Here is an 11070-nt window from a genome sequence, read left to right as displayed (position 1 = left end):
TATTAGCACAGCAACATAGATAGATTTTCAGGGCATTATGATGAGCTAAAGATACAAGTCTCAAAAGGTTACATTCTACAGGATTCCATTTCTATAACACTCAGTGACAAAAGTATAGTGATAAAGAGCAAATCAGTAGTTGTCATAGGTTAGGATTGGAGAGAGGGTGTGACAATAAAGGGTTAGCATGAGGGATTTTCTTTGTAGTGACAGCAGTTTGGTAGCCTTTTAGTAGAGGTGGTCATGTAACTCTATACATGTGAGAAAATTTCATAGAACCATAAGCACCAAAAAAAATAAGGAAATGAAATCTGAACAAGCTCTGTAGTTTAGTTAGTAATACTATACCATGACAATTTCCTGGTTTGACAATTTAGTATGGTTATTTAATATGTTATTGGAGAAATCTGGATGAAGGATGCATAGGAAACTTTGTACTATTTTTAAACTTCTTGTCAGTCTTATTTCAAAATAAGTTTTTTTTTAAGAATGATGTGCCTGAAATATAAATATACTTCCACCTGCAATTTCAAATCCATGTGAATATCTACACTGGTTAAAAAAAAATAATAACTAAAACCTAGAGACTTATTAAATATTCAAATCCGTAAAACAATAGATATGAAAAGAACCTGGATTTCCAAGTGATTTATCTAATAATAAAGTCTTCTACAAACAATATTTTACAAAATAGGGGAAAACATAATGATTCATGGGGGAAATTAAGGCCTGGCAAATGCTTTGAAGTGAAAGGAGAGAATGAGAAGATTTGAAGCTAATATCAGAGCCTATCACTGGAGATAACTTCACAGAAAATAGACATAAGAAAATTAGGGTAATTAGGAAAAGTTTAGCAATGAGCTTGATTAAACATTGAGTTTTATTTAGTGAGGTTAAAGCCAAAGATTACAGTTTCGACCTCAAATTGCTGTTTCTATTATTTATTATTATTTTAAGTTAATAACTGAACTACTTTGAAATTTAAAGTCCTGACTCTTTTTGTAAATCATTGTCTATTTCATAAAAACTTCAAACTTGAAGTTTTAAAATTATGCCATTATTCTTCTCTAAAAACTTTTCTCAAAATTCAAGAAAGTAGCTTTGCAATGTACTCTGTAATTGTTGTAGTGTGTTCATTCAAATAAGTTGCTTACATATTGTTTTAGCATCTTGGAAATATAATTGGCCTTGGCTCATGATTTCAAATGATTCTCTTAGCTAAAAAGAGTAAATTCCTTCAAAGTTACAATAGGGAATAAGGTTACAATCTCTCTAGATAACTTTTTTCTCCTGAAGAAGATTTGTTAAAATTCTACATCCTGCCTGTAAATTAAAGATTAAGGTAATGACATAAGAAAATTGGGTATTTGCAATATGGAAGACAAGGATCTGTTCTTGGATGAATATTCAATGCACCACATTACAGACACTGATGCAGCCACCATTGCAGCAAATGGACTGCAACTACATATTTTGAATTATTGAAGCAGTGGCTTGAAACTATTCAGTAGATCAGACGTATTGCCTTCCTTCATGAGATTGATGAGAATTCAGCTCTGCTCGCCACACTCCAGTGCAAAGGACTGGAGGGCATTTAGCATGCTGATAAAGGTCAAAGTAAGACTGTATCAGTTTCTGAACCTAAAAATTCCCAACTCCTTGCCACCCATTAAAATGAATGAAGAAATGCTGTGTTTTGATGTGTAGCATCCCAAAGACCTGCTTGAGGCATAAACGGAAGAAACTATTGCGTTTAGACCACGAAACGCTTGTTTGTCACTCTCCAGAGCATGTAAAAGAGCACAGTGCTCTGCACTGTCTTGTTCCTGAAACATTATCATCTCAAAAGTTATATTCAGCTTAAATAATGGAGATTCCAACAGAGAAAATACATTACTATATTTGGCCCTTCCTTTTGGCAGATGTTCCAGAAACAAAACAGCAAAGTAATTTGCTATTTGAATTGATTGTGAAATGGATTTTTCATGCAAAAGGCTTGAATCAGATTCCACTGTAGGCAAAAGTCTGCAAGTTTAAGCAAAACACTAATTATCCAGAATACTAGTCTTCGGAGAAAATATTTGTACTAGTGACCAAATATATTTAACTCTTAAGTCAGGTTTAACTCTTTGATTGAACCACAACTCCAAATTGTACGGCATGGTTTAGTATATGAGGAGTACCCTTGGTCAAACCTGTTAAGTGATTGTTCTTCAAGCTGAAGTGGTGGGAATTTGATAAAATGGAATTTTTTTTTCGCTGCTGATTTACTTCTTATTAGCATGTAAGATTAATCAGGACAACAATTGTACCACTCTTTCCCATGATTTTTCCTTCTCCTCTGATTCCCTCTACCATAAAAAAATCACAAAGAGCTTGACACAGTTATTGAATAATTTTGCTTCTGGAGGAAGGAAATGTGATATTGGAATTTATATCTGAAATGTAATTTTTTTCCTTAGAGTTTATGTCTGAAGTTTTTTCCCTTTAAATTTATATTTGAAATTTTTTCTACTATCCTCAGCTAAATTAGATATAAGGTTCAAAATGCAAATCTTCTTTGGCAATCTCCTGGAGAAAAGAAGAGCAGTGTTTATTATCAGTAACTTAAAATGCCTATGATACCCAAAAGGGGTGAGTTCTTCAATTAGGTTTCTGTTCCATCCTTTTTAATTGATTAATATTTGATGCCTATATAAGAATATATGTAACATAATTTATTCATGAGATACAGTAAATAGAACAGTTATAAAGCTACCTATCAACTTAAGAACATTACCAATAATGTCACGTGTGTGTCCTTTCCTGTTCTATTTCTCTGTCTTCCTATGCACCAAGAGGTAACCATTATTCTGAAACTTGTATGTATCCTTTCCTTGCTTTTTCCTCCTTTGGTTTTTACCACAAATTTATTTAGTGATAAATGTTCTGTTTGATTTCTTGGTTTTGGAGATTTGTAAAGATGGTAGCCTACTGTAGGCAGTCTTCTAAAATTTACTTTCCTCAAGCAACAGTTTGCTTCAAAAATCCACCATGTTGTTGCATATTACTGTAGGTCATTCATTTTCACTACTGCATAGAATCACATTGTGTAAACATTTCCACAATTTATGAACCATTATCCTGTCAACAGACATTTGGGACTTTCTAACTAACCCTAGTTATCCAAGTCTTTATTCTCTCACATTCAAGGTTGAGTAATCCTGAGAATCCTGACTACCAATAAGTGAAAAATTTCTTTCATTTAGAACAGGGTTAGCCCTTTGATAAATTATAGCCCTTTGTGAGGAATAATCTAGGAAGGTTCCTTGGGTCCTTCCGTCATGATATACATAGCCCTTTAGTAAGCCATGTTATTGTCTCCAATATTTACTCATTTCCTTTTTTGTATGCAGGTTTTATAACACTCTATCCTGCTTTATGTTTACTTTAGGTGCACATAACTTTTGGAGTCTTGAAAGGAGAGATATTTTTTCTAATGGAAAGAGTTTGTATTTTGGATTAAGTCATATCTGGATTTAAATCCTGATTCTATCACTTTTTTTTTTTTTTCTGAGATGGACTTTCACTCTTGTTGCCCAGGCTGGAGTGCAATAGCAAGCTCTCAATGCACTGCAACCTCCGCCTCCCAGGTTCAAGTGATTCTCCTGCCTCAGCCTCCCAAGTAGCTGGGATTACAGGCATGTGCCACCACACCCAGCTAATTTTGTATTTTTAGTAGAAATGGGGTTTCACCATGTTGGCCAGGCTGGTCTTGAACTCCTGACCTCAAGTGATCTGCCCGCCTAGGCCTCCCAAAGTGTTGGGATTACAGGCATGAGCCACTCTGCCCGGTCAATTCTATCACTTTCTATCAATGAGAACTTAGACAACTAATTTAACTTTCCTGTGTTTCAGTTTATTCTTTGATAAAATGGAAACAATAATACATATTCATAAGATTGATGCTATTATTAAATAGGATAATATATTAATGCCTAGCATGATGTCTGGCACATAAAAGACACTTAAAAGTGTTTATGAAAAAAAAAAAGGATAAAAGAATGAATAAGCAAAGGGGTGAGTAAATACCCACAGAGCAAAGAGGGTAACATAAATATATGAATCAGGTGTAAGAAAATACTTAGTGGTAAACCCTGTTTTAATGAGGGAACACATGCCCCTAAGTCACAGGACTGTCACATTATACACAAGTGGTGCCCTCTGGAGCTGTACAGCCTTGCTTTAAAACATTTATGTGCCTCTTTAAAAATGTAATATGGTTAAACAAAACATATCTGCAGGTTATTGGCCTGAGTGACAGTTATTCAGCCCCTGGTTTATAGCATCCTCACCTGGGGATATAGGAATTATCTAATATGTGATTAAAATGAAGCTAATGTCTTTTGTGTGCCTACTATGTGCCATGTGCCCCACTAGGACAAAGAAAATGGGAAAGCACTGATGGAGAAAACCTCATCCCTTTTCTTAGGAACCTAAAATTCACACCTTCTTTTGTGGGATACAGTTTCCTAACACTTTAAATTTGCTTGGGTTGTTCCTCCTTGTCTCAGATATGCTTTGTGGAGTCAGTCCAGGCCAAAGGGCTTTGAACACCTAAGGTAGCCTTCAAAACAGCAAAGCACATATGCTTATAAAACAAAATAAATTTGCCAGCTTCTCCAAGCAGGGGTATACTTGACATTTGTTTCTATTTCCCTTTTCATTCTTCCTGTCCTACAGCCCTTTCCTAGTTTTCCTATTTCTTCCATTTTTTCCCCCAAAGTTCTACTCCCTAAAACAAAGGTGTTCTGGGCAGCCCATGTCTAATCCCCTTTCCTCTCCTCTACCTAGGAACAACCCTAAAGAAACAATGATTTTTGTTTGACTGACTGATAGAGTTCAAGCTATGTTTGTCTTATACAGATTATCTATGGCATTAGTAAGATGAAATCTTTCTCTTTCACTCCATTATTAATTCAAGTAAGTTACGGCCAACCACACAGAATTTAAAATACGGCTGAGTATATTTCAAAGGTCAAGATTTAATGAAAAAAAAGTATTGGCTACATCCTACCAGATTCTGACTTGTAAAGTACATATTGAACATGAAAAATATTGATCATTCTTGCCTCTTTTCACCCTTTTTAAACCCTGATCTTATATGCATTGCCCACTGTTGCTGCTAGGTGATGGTTCTAGGCCTGTCATCAATCTGGTCTGCTTTCCTCACATGCCAGAATGATTTTGTTTTACTTTGCCTTAAAAATCTCCATGGGGGAAAACTACCATACATTGCCTGGCAGTTTTACATAATACCACTGACAATTTTCTTTTCTCATCACTACTAGGGATATCTGAAATACAGAACAAGCATTGTCTGACCTGTCCATTTTGTAGCATTCTTATGACCAGGTTAATAAAAAAGCATAACTAAATATTGTATAATAGATGACAAATAAAAGTTGCAAAATTCCACCTTTGAGGAATGCTATGCTTCATTCATGGCTGCAGGAATGAAGGGTTCTAGTCTGGCTTTCCCACTGCCCTCTGAGGCATGCCTTCTGATACTGTACTCCTGATTCTTTCCCTTCTAGTTCCTACTTAGGTGAGCGTCACCTTTAGTCTTTCCAGAACCATAGGCAACCTTTCTGCTCTATAGTTATTCTCAGTTTTATGCTTCCTCATCTGGATTACTATGATATCCACCAGGAATAGTTTTTAGCCTTTGATGAGCAGATAAGATAAAAGTCATTTTCTTTCTAAGAACAAGTATGTTCGCACCATTTCTCTTTTGTGTTGCTAGTATCTTGGCTGCTCACTATAGTGGCATACTTCACCAGGAAGAGTTCAGCTTCTGCTGTTTATGCCCTCAGGATACTCTGTCCAGCATTTGAGAGCTAAAGAGCAAAAGCCATCCACTGATATTCAATTCTGAATCAGAATGTATTTAACTAAAATTAAAAGAAAACATTACCAATAGTGGCTTAAAGAGATAAGAGTATATTTTTTAACCATAAATTCTGAGTCAGGAAGTCTGGCACATCTCTAGAAGGCCTTCAAAGGCCTAGGCTCATTCTTTCTGCTGTGTGTGTACTTAGCATGTAGCTTTTGTTCTCAAATTGACAAAATGGATACTGCACCTCCATATATCGCACCTGTATTCCAGGCAGAAAGAAAGCAGAAGAACCTGTCTTCTCACAGGGTTTGTCACCCAGGCTTCCCTTCCTCAAAAGTCTCTGTTTACATTATCATTCACCAAAACTGTGTCTTTTGATCAATCCAACCTGTAACCATGGTTAGTAAATCAAGTATTTTAACTTTCCAGCCCTTAAAATAAAAGAAACAAATTTACATATTATCCTTTCCATTGAAGGTTAAATCAGAGAATTTTTCTGAAAATTTAAGAGAATTGTATTCATGAAATATATGTACTGCTATGAATATCTGTTGCATTTTATTATGGTTTTGACTAGGGTCCTTAAGGCACTACACAAGTAACTCTGAAATAATAAACATTTTGCAGAATAACTAATTTCTTAAAGATCATACTGCAGAGCCAAAAGTATTTGAAATCAGTAAGAGAAAATGAGAGAGAAGGGACAATAGAAAAAGAAGCATATTAAGAAATGGAGATAGAAGAAAGAAAATAATGAAATATGAAGACAATAAGTTAACGACCATGCTAAGTGTTTGTTTCTCAAAATCAAAGTCAACGTGCATTCAATCTTATCTTCCCAGACTGGAGACTAAGTATGGGGCCTGTCTTATTCTCCACTCAATTGCTAGCATCTAACTTAGTTGATGAGGATGCTGCAGGGAGAGAAAAAAATCCAGATGTTCCAGTGCCTTCATAAAAACATATGTGTAATAATTTTTAAATAAAGAAAAAATTCATCTTATTATACTACATAAAAATATTAGACCACAGACTAAAAAATTAATGTTTTCTCTCTTTTCTGTATCTGAGGAATTCAAAACAACTAACAGATGTACTCAGAGGAAATTTGCTTAGCAATATACTGTTTATAGAAATTAGGCTGAGCGCAGTGGCTGCGCCTGTAATCTCAACACTTTGGGAGGCTGAGGCAGGTGGATTGCCCTGAGCTCAGGAGTTCAAGACCAAATTGGGCAACATGGCAAAACCCCGTCTCTACTGAAAATACAAAAAATAATAATAATAATAATAATTGGCCAGGCATGGTGGCATGTGCCTGTAGTTCCAGCTACTTGGGAGGCTGAGGTGGGAGGATTGCTTGAGCCTGGGAGATGGAGGTTGCAGTGAGCTAAGATCGCAGATTGCACCACTGCACTCCAGCCTGGGCAACAGAGTGAGACGCTGTCTCAAAAAAAAAAAAAAAAGAAAAGAAAACATAAATTAAAACAATAGAATAATCTTTTGTTCATTCTCCATTTTTCTCCCTTCTTTTTTTACCCTATCTGCTTTATTATTTATTCACACATACACGAACACACACACATACATAAATACACACACAAATTAAGTTCAAATATTTCTCTACAGTGTTTCAATACAACATATACACATTTTAATAACAAATATGTATATTTGTAAATAAAAGTAAAATATAAGAACATTAGAGCATACAGTTGGACAAAAATTTTCTTTTTTTAAATTTTTTTTTATTATACTTTAAGTTCTAGGGTACATGTGCACAAAGTGCAGGTTTGTTACATATGTATACATGTGCCATGTTGGTGTGCTGCACCCATTAACTAGTCATTTACATTAGGTATATCTCCTAATGCTATCCCTCCCACCTCCCCCCACCCCACAACAGGCCCCGGTATGTGATGTTCCCCTTCCTGTGTCCAAGTGTTCTCATTGAAACAAAAATTTTCAAATGTTTCCCTTTAGTTCTTACATGTTTAAAAATTCAGACAAGATAGAATAGTAATAACTAGTAATAACATACTCCAATGTCTATTCTCTCCTTTGTCCTAGCTCATATCTTTATGCATAAACATACACATGCAATTTGCCACATACTTGTAATGCAGCCTTGAAATAGTTGCAAAAAAATGTAATTTCCATTTAAGATTTATGTCTCCAATATCTTAGCACTATATTAATAGCTTTCACTCTCAATCACACTTCAAACTCTACATTTAATATTTGTACATATACAATGACTCCACAATGGTGAATATGTTTTTAAGCTTACAATAGGCTTATATTATAATTAATATATTTAATAAAAATCCCATAAATAGTATCTAATGTTTTATTACAGTAGGATAGTCACATTTAAAGTCACATTTTAAATTCATGAATTAATTTGACATATTTTTTGAGCACCTGCTATGCACCAGATATTATGATTGCCTCTTTTCTTCTCTGTAGCCCATTCTGTAAAGACTGGAGACTAAGTATGGGGTCTGTCTTATTCTCCACTCAATTGCTATCATCTAACTTAGTGTCTGGCACATAGTGAGTGTTGAATAAACATTTGTTGAATGCATGAATTGGCCTTCATCTTAAAAACCTGTTCCTGTTTTCTGGACTACTTCTTAGTCATTGTGAATCTAAATCCTTCTTTCCAAAAAAGTAATTCTTTTCCTTATAGCAGAATTTCAGACTTGAATGATGATTCCATTTATTTCCCAGCCTGCTACACATATGCCAAACTGCTTGAGGCAGTACTTGAGTAAATTCTTAAGGCATCTCTCTTGCTCTGCCAGTTCACCTGTACCTGAATCGAGATGACTAGACATCAAGTTCTTGGCTATCTTCTCAGAAACATTCTGTTATGGAGACCTAGCACTTTTAAATAGAAGCAATACTGAATCCTAAAAAGGCTGCACAACCCAAATTGTCCTCCCCACGGTGGGCAAAACTTCCTTGAACAATCTTTTCAGGCTTTCTTTTAAAAGGGTAAATTCCAATAATTTAAAAATAAATAGGTTTATCAGATTGCTTTCTTCTCTGAGAGCAAATACCCAGGGCATGTTGTGATGACGAAGAATTTCCACATAGTTCTTAGAGATTTTCAATCCATCTTGCCCATCCACATTTAACGGTAAGCCACAATATTTTATATAAACTGTTTTGTAAGGTTAGTAGTCATATAAAATGAGTCTGGTGAATGTTTTCTTTCTGAGAAAATAATTCTATATGTGAAAACACATTTACTGGATTTTGAAAGTTACAATTGTGACATACTGAGAATGTACAAGTTTCTGCTGTATGTTATACATAATTTATTAATGGCTTTGTGAATCATTTCAGAAAGTATTACAGAGTAAATAGTTAAAAATATATCACAAATATCTAACTTCATAGTTAGAACCAACTGTCAACCCACCATAACCTAGGGGCCTAATTTTATGACAAATTACAATAGAGTATGAATTATCTCTCATCAAAAACCATTCCAGATCACCAAACTTCTAAATGGTTCCTAGAGCTACCTGCTCCCTCATATAATTCACAGGAACCCATATTTTTAAATGCTTATAAATGTTCTCAGAAGCTGTGAATTCTAATCTTGTTCTGTCGCTAACTTACTTTGTAATCTTATGTTGCTTTTTTCCCCCAAGTTTTCTTCCCACTAAAAACCAGATATTAGTATAATACTTTTCTACAAGGACATTGTGAGATTTGACTAATTAATATACGTAGAACATTCTGGAAAACTCGGAGACCTATTGTGTACATATAAAATATTATACTAAGGTTTTGAAACTGACTTAATTATACAACAATGCACATTTCCAAAATGGGTATTTTGGCACTATATTCTCTGTACCAATATTGCAATCTGAAATAATTATAGCTGCTTTACTTTCCAAAAAAGGGCAAATTTTTCTTAGGCTACACAATGCAAACGCTTTTTTTAGCTATGACTGAAATGATAGCGTTAGTGGTTTTCTATTGGGAACCAAAAGTCATATATAACAAATTCAATAAGAGTGAGGAGAATGACTGCCACAGTCGGTTTGGGCTATGGGTGTTTATAATGATATACAGACACCATTAATGGTGCATTACTGTTCTAAGTGTGGTCTCACCATGGTTCTACATAGAGAGCCAAATTTGAATTTAAAGCAAAACTTGATGTAATAGTGTCTATGCAGAAAAAGGCAACAATCTTAAGGGGTGGGAAAAACTCTGAATGTCATAATGACAATCCTAAATTTTCTTTTGTTTGTTCCACCAAACTGAAAGCAATAACAAGTCATCATCAACCTATTATGTGTTAAAGTCCCATAACTTGTCAGCTACTAAAATAATTGTCCAACCACTTAAATATTTCCACTATGTGCCAGCAAGCAATGACAGTGTCAAATTTCCCTGAAGTGTAGAATTTATGATCCTAGAATCCACTTCCTTTTTGCGCTGAATCCCTCTTGCATATATATTTAAAACTCTATTTCTAATAACAGAATTATTTGAACTCATACTGCCTGTCATCTGTTTTTCTCAAAGTACTTTGCTAATAATAAATAATTTGTGAAATTTGTCTCTGCTCTGGGTATTACCACTTCTGTTTCAGCAGCATGTCCCTGACTTTGGTCCTGTTTATTATTGCCAAGGTATCTGATTAGAAGAATTAGTAGTGGAACTGGAGACCAAGGCCAGGTTGCAAGGTGGGTGGCTGGTGGTTCTGCTGCTTCTTTGTGCTGTACTTGTGGAAAAAAAAAAAGAACACTTCCAGCCATGGTTCCACACAAGAATCCGTTTCAAAGTCTGACTCCCTAGCAAGACAGCAGGTGCCATGAAGCCCAGCACAGCAGCAGCAAGCCTAGGACAAAAAAAAAAAATGCCCCAATCTACACCTGTTCATAGCTCCTTTAACTTGCACTAGATTCACTGCTCTTGCTGTAATGCTGTTTTAGTTCCCTTCATTCAAAAAGCCAACAGAAGTCCAGCATGACCATTTGCTTTGTCTGAGATGGTCAAGTAGAAACTATAACAATGTTACAGCATTGGCATTAGGGGTAGTATGTCTTGCTTGTCTGCTTGTGTGTGTGTGTGTGTGAGTGTGTGTGTCTGTGTGTGTTTTAACCTATTTGTTGTAGTAACACGATGGAAAAATAAAGCTTAAAAAGATAACAAATGTATAAGAG

Source organism: Pongo abelii, chromosome 1 (genome assembly GCF_028885655.2).
Source record: "Pongo abelii isolate AG06213 chromosome 1, NHGRI_mPonAbe1-v2.0_pri, whole genome shotgun sequence".
NCBI classification, from domain to species: domain Eukaryota; kingdom Metazoa; phylum Chordata; class Mammalia; order Primates; family Hominidae; genus Pongo; species Pongo abelii.
The sequence above is the reverse complement of the archived record's forward strand: the minus strand, read 5'-3'. Positions refer to the sequence as shown.